Here is a 6,244-nt window from a genome sequence, read left to right as displayed (position 1 = left end):
GCGTCTACGAGCTCCTAAAGGACCTTATAGACGTACTCGCGGTGCTCCTTCTTAGTCTCGCTATAGACTAGGATGTCGTCGATATAGGTAGTATAGAACTGATCGAGGAACTCCTAAAGGATGTCGTTAATAAAGTTCTAGAAGGTACTAGGCCCGTTATAAACGCCGAAGGGCATAACGAGCGACTCGAATAGCCCGTAGCGAGTACGGAAGGCTATAAGATACTCGTGTCCTTCTACTATTCGTAACTTATTAAACGTAGCGATGACATCGAGCTTAGTGAAGTACTTGGCCTTAGAGAGGCGCTCGAGCGTCTCCTAAATTAACGGTATTAGGTAGCGGTTCTTCTTTATAATAGCGTTTAAGCCTCGGTAGTCTACGTAGAAGCGTAGACTACCGCCGGGCTTCTTAACGAACATGACGGGACTACTAGCGCTAGAACGGCTCGCTCGAATAAACCCCTTCTTTAGGTTCTCTTCGAGGTATCTCTTAAGGACGATAAGCTCTTCTCGGGACATAGAATATAGCGGTCCGAGCGGTATCTCTATACCTTCTTCTAGCTTAATCTTATAGTCGTAAGGGCGATAAGGAGGTAGCTCGTCTACGGCTTTAGTATCGAATACGTAGAGGATATAGTGTGCCTAAGGAGGGACCTTCGTAGTAGGGTCGGTAGGTATACGCTTCTTATCGAGCTTCTCGAGGGCGATGTCGATATCGCGGAGAGAGGCGGCGAAGACTTAAGCTTTAGGCTACTTAGTAGTAGTAGTAGTAAAGGTAGCGGCGTTCACCTAGAAGATCTTAGTATACTTAGGACCGCGCTAAGGCGGCGGAGAAGGCGGAGGTACCGGAGGAACTTGTAGAGGGAAGCTGATAGTAAGGGAAGTCTAGTCGATAATAGGTCGGTATCGTCTAAACTAGGGGAGGCCGAGGATAAACTTCTAATACGGTAGGGACGTAAGGAAGCTAGTGATCGATATACGCTTGCCTCCGAGGGTGATTAACGTGTGTACAATATAAGTAATCTTACTAGTAGTAGTCTCCGTGCCGTTAAAGAGTTTAAGGGTACGAGGGTACTTCAGTTCCTAGGGTTCGAGGTTAAGAGAGGTCGCGAGTTTATAGTCTATAAAAGACTCGCCTAGTACGCTAGTGTCTATAAGAGTGAGATTGGAAGAAGAGAGTTTCTTTGAGCCGATATTTACATTCGTGACGAACGGTTTATAAGCGTAGTCCTTACCCGTCTCGTCGTATAGGTCTAGCTATACTGTATTGATCCTTAACTTCTTTCCTCTCTTCACTTTCGGTAAACGTTATTCTTAGTCTTTATCGCGTCGATAAGGAAGACCTAGGCTTTTTCCTACTTAGCGGGAGCAGTAGGAGTAGGCTCGATAGCGCCGACAGCGCCGCGAACCGGGTTACGGGCGTTACGGGTAGCGAGCTACGGACAGTTAGCTACGATGTGGCCTAGACCGCCGTAGTAGGTGTAGAGTCCGGCCTAGCGACGGCGAAGCTTCTCTTCGGGAGTAAGCTTACCGTTAACGAGGCCCTAGACTCGAGGGACGGCGGCACTAGCGCTAAGATCTATAGCGTTACCTATAGAGACGGGAGGGAGAGCCGTAGGAGCGGCAGCCCTAGTAGAGTAGCGAAGTGGCTTCCGGGACCACGAGGCTAACGACCTTAAGAACGGGAAGCTAGGAGAGAGGCGGTGTGTTTTATGTTAGAGTCGAGGCGCTAGTAGGTCTCGACGAGCTTACGGAAGCTTATAGTACCGACGTCCTTGTCCTCGAGGGCTCGAAGAAGCTCTACTAACAAACCACGGCGGAGAGTGCTCTTCTTAGTCTCTTCGTTATAGCCGGTAAACCCGATGTCGCGGTTAAAGGCCGCGAGGTACTCGGCGAAGCTCTTGTTCTTCTAGAGGAGGTTATAGATAGCGTTCTAGGCGGTAGCTCTACGGTCTAGATTACTAAAGGTAGCACGGAGGTCCTATATTAAGGTAAGGACGTCCGGGCAGCCGATAGTCTACGTAGCGTTATCGATATAGTATTGTACCTAAGCCGCGGCGTCTCCCCGAAGGAGGGAGAAGACGTACGTGACTTTGTCCTTCTCTTACGGAAAGTAGTCGGCATTAGCCAATAGCTTGATAGTGAGCTGTGTCTCAAATGCCTCAAACTTGCTCTTGTTGCCGTCGAACTCGTCTAGGTCGTTGACCTTCTTAGAGAAGTGCTAGCGGCGGTTATCGTCGGCGTACGGGGCGAGGTTCTAGAAGGTATTTACAATACCTTGAAGGTATGTTGCTTAGTTGTTTGCTTACTCGACCTGCTAGGCGGTCTCGCGGAAAGAGGAGACGGTGCGGTTAATAAGAGCGTAGGCGGTGTCGGGGTTAGCGTTTGCCTAGGCACCGAAGGTAGCGGCGTTCGAGAAGGGGATGTTAGTCTACTTACTAAAGTGGAATAGAGTGTCTTAGTTGTCGAGGTTAACACCTCCATCGGTAGCGTGGTCACCTATAAGGATGACTCGAGTGGTTAACGGTTTGTTAGTCTTTTGTGATGTTAGGGCGAGAGCCTAGCCTATAAGATATAAGGGTAAAAGCGAGAATATAGGTACGAAGTGTAGATATAAAAGGGTATAGTATGATTACTATACAAAACAAAAGACGAAGGAAGCAAGAGAGGCCTAGGGAAGGCTAGATATTTATACGCGACCCTCGCGAGTACGTGTCCCCGCATCAATAGGGCTAACCCGTACGAAGCCGCGCTTAGTAGCTTTGCTCAAAACCTTATTCTAACCTGCCCTACGTTCCGAATCTTCTACGTACTTCTTCTAGGGTCTAGCGTAGTCGCGGGTGCTCGCGGGAGTGCCGTGAGTCACATAGTCACGAGCCGAAGTGAATCTGTTAAGGTTTAGTAGAGGGGTGAATTTGGAGGGCTAGGTCCCGTAGTGAATATTACGGGGCATATGATTCTTAGCGCTTACTCACTAAGCTAGACTGTCACTTCTTGACGACTTCTAAGTACTCTAAGGCTCTTCTGTCCCCACCTTCTGTACTCTCTATAGGGAGACCATAATAAAGTCCGAAGATCAGTAGGAGCTATAGTATAGAAGATATATATACCTTAGTAAGGGACTACTAAGAAACCTATATAGAGTTACTAATAAGAAAGATCCTATTCCTGTTCCTTCTAGACACTAGAATTGTAAGGTCTGCTCCCTTATAAATATAAGGAAGTTCAAAGGACCTGCTATAGAGAGAAAAGGGGAGAGGCTGGCCCTTATCTCTATTGATATCTATAGGCCTTTTTAGGGCGTAGTCTCTAGGCTAGGATACAAATATTAGCTTGAGATTATAGACAACTTCTCTAGGAAGAAGTGGGTAATCCCTTTAAAGGCTAGGAGCGACGCTCCTACAGCCCTACGGCATTAGAAGGTCTAGGCAGAACGGTAGTCAAGGTGCTTTCTGTCTACGATCCGTAGTAATAGTACAAAGGAAATTCTCGCCTTACTAAAAGAGTAGGAGAAGGAGTTTAGTACTTAGATAGACACAACTGATGCCTATAACTCTCTTTAGAATAGACCTGTAGAAAGGTCAATTTAAGCCTTTAAGAACACAGTCCGGGCTATACTTAAAGACTCTAGTATACTAGTTAAGTTCTAGCTAGAAGCTTTATAAGCATAGACTATGATTAGAAACAGACTGCCTAATAGTCCGATTATTAATAGTATTGCTCTTTTACTAGAAGAAGCCTTTACTAGCTAAGTACCGTCAGTCGACCATTTCCGCGTCTAGGATATAAAGCTATAGTCTATATAGACCTAAGAGCCCAACCTTAAGGCTTAAGGAGAGACAAGTTAATAAACCGAGGAAAAGAAGCCATGTTTATAGGCTACTTAGAAAACACTACAAAACAATAGCTGTTCTAGGATCCTGATATAAAAGCTATAAAAGCGTATAGTCACGTCGACTAGTTTAAGAATAAGAAGGGGGGAAATATAGATCTTAGTATCACCTTTACTAACTAGCCGAGTCGAGCGCTATAGCGCAATCCTATTAGGAGGAAGCCCTTTAGGGCGAAATTTTCCGATAGGGGATTATTAGAAACACCGTTACGAAGGCTAGGAGAAAATATTAAGGCGGTTTTAACACTGTCGAAGGCCGATAACGGTGGATCTATACAGAACCTACCCGAGTCATTAATACTATAGCAACCGCTGTCTATATAACTTCCCCCTCCCCTAAAGGACATTAGGGAATACTAGAAGTTTAGAGATTAGGGTACTCTAATAAAAGAAAAAGAAGATATCGTTCAGTTCGACCTATCTAAACACCTAGCGCTACCTCAGGTTGTAGGCAATAAGAGGTTAAGGGGGGACGGAGATAATAACTCTAAAGAGTATAAGGCTAAACACTATAAGGCTCTTATCGCCTAGATATTCCATCTAGACCCTATAATAAGCTAGGTAGAGGAGATTCTAAACGACGTGGAAGAATATACATTTGCTACTATTAGGTAGGCTATAGCCTATTAGTAGGAAGTGCTAATCCTAAAGTCCTATAAGGCAGCCGTAGGAGACCCCGAATAGGGATATATATAGAGAGAGGCAATCGAGAACGAACTTATTGCCTTAGTAAGTAACAACACCTAGGAAGTAGTTGTACCGCCGAAGGGTACGAATCTAATGACTTCTAGGTAGGTCTTTAATCTAAGAAGAATGATTAGTAGAGCTATTAAGAAGTTTAAGGCAAGACTAGTTATAAGAGGGTTTTTATAGAAATATAGGGTTGACTTCGAAGAGACCTTTACACCTACTATTAGACATAATACTCTCCGAGTATTCATAGCAGTAGTGTGTAAGAGAGATCTCGAGATGCACCTAGTAGATGTGAATAATGCTTTTACCTAAAGTAGCCTCCTTAAAGACATCTATATAATCCTACCCCTAGCAGTTGAAGCACCTCTAAACATAGTGTTCAAGGTCCTACGAAGCCTTTATAGGCTTAAGCAAGTAGCTAGAGACTGGAACAAGCTCTGTATTACGAAGCTAGAGAAGATTAGATTTACCTAGTCCTAGGTAGATCTATACCTACTTATCTATACGGATAGAGACCTTATAGTCCTTACCTATATAGATAACATACCTATTGTAGCTCCGAAGCTATTAGATGTTTAGTAGTTTAAGGCTAAGCTTAGAAAAGTGTTTAAGATTAAAGATCTTAGTAAACCTACGAAGATCCTTAGAATAAGGATTATAAGAGACAGGTCCTAAGGCACTTTAAAGCTTAATCAAGGACACTATGTCTACGCTAACTTAGCCAAGATGAACATAGCTAGAGAGAAGGGTACGCCAACCTACTTACCTATAGAGAGCTACGAGTACTTAGTACCTACGGCACCTATAGATAAGAGGTGTAATAAACAGGATTACTAGAGCTACAATAGTACCTAGATGTGGCCAATAACAATAATAAGGCCAGACTTAGCATTTCCTCTTAGAAGAATTAGCTTATATGTTGCTAATCCCTCGTAGTAGTATATAAAGGCTTTAAAGAAGCTCTCCCGATACCTACGGTCGTACCTAGACCTAGGTCTTATGTATAGAAAGGGAGGGGGCAATCTCTAGGGATACTCGGACTCTAACTACGCTATAGACAAAGTGGATAGAGTCTTAATTCTAGGATACGTATAGTTCCTTTATAGATCACCTATGTCCTAGATAAGTAGGAAGTAGAAGTCTATTGTAACATTAATAATAGAAGCTGAGTTTATAGCTATAAACGTAGCCGTAAAGCAGTTACAATTTCTTGCTACTATCCTTAGGGAAATGGGGTGCCTAGAACTAGTAGGAAAGAGCTCTTTCTAGCCGAGTATAAGGGTAAGCAAGGGCACTATTAACAAGCTAAGGCTAGTCAAGCTTATAGGTAATAACTAAGCCGCTCTAACACTTGTTAAAGATGCCTATATACATAAAAGGTCAAAGCATATTGATGTTATATATAACTATATTAGACATCTCTAGTAGTAGAAGAAGATTGTAATAGACTACTACTATATAAAGGACATAGCTACTAATAGGTTAACAAAGCCCCTTAATAGCTAGTAGTTCCAAAACTTTGTAAGGCAGCTCTAGCTTACGTAAAGGGATTGTAGGAGACTATATGGCCTAAGTAGGAGTGTTAAGAACATATAGGCCGTAGGACAAGCATATAGGTGTAGGTGTGTTATGTGACTAGATCACGTGACTAGGGTTTACT

The sequence above is a fragment of the Fulvia fulva genome, chromosome 1 (assembly GCF_020509005.1).
Source record: "Fulvia fulva chromosome 1, complete sequence".
NCBI classification, from domain to species: Eukaryota; Fungi; Ascomycota; class Dothideomycetes; order Mycosphaerellales; family Mycosphaerellaceae; genus Fulvia; species Fulvia fulva.
Note: the sequence above shows the minus strand (reverse complement) of the source record.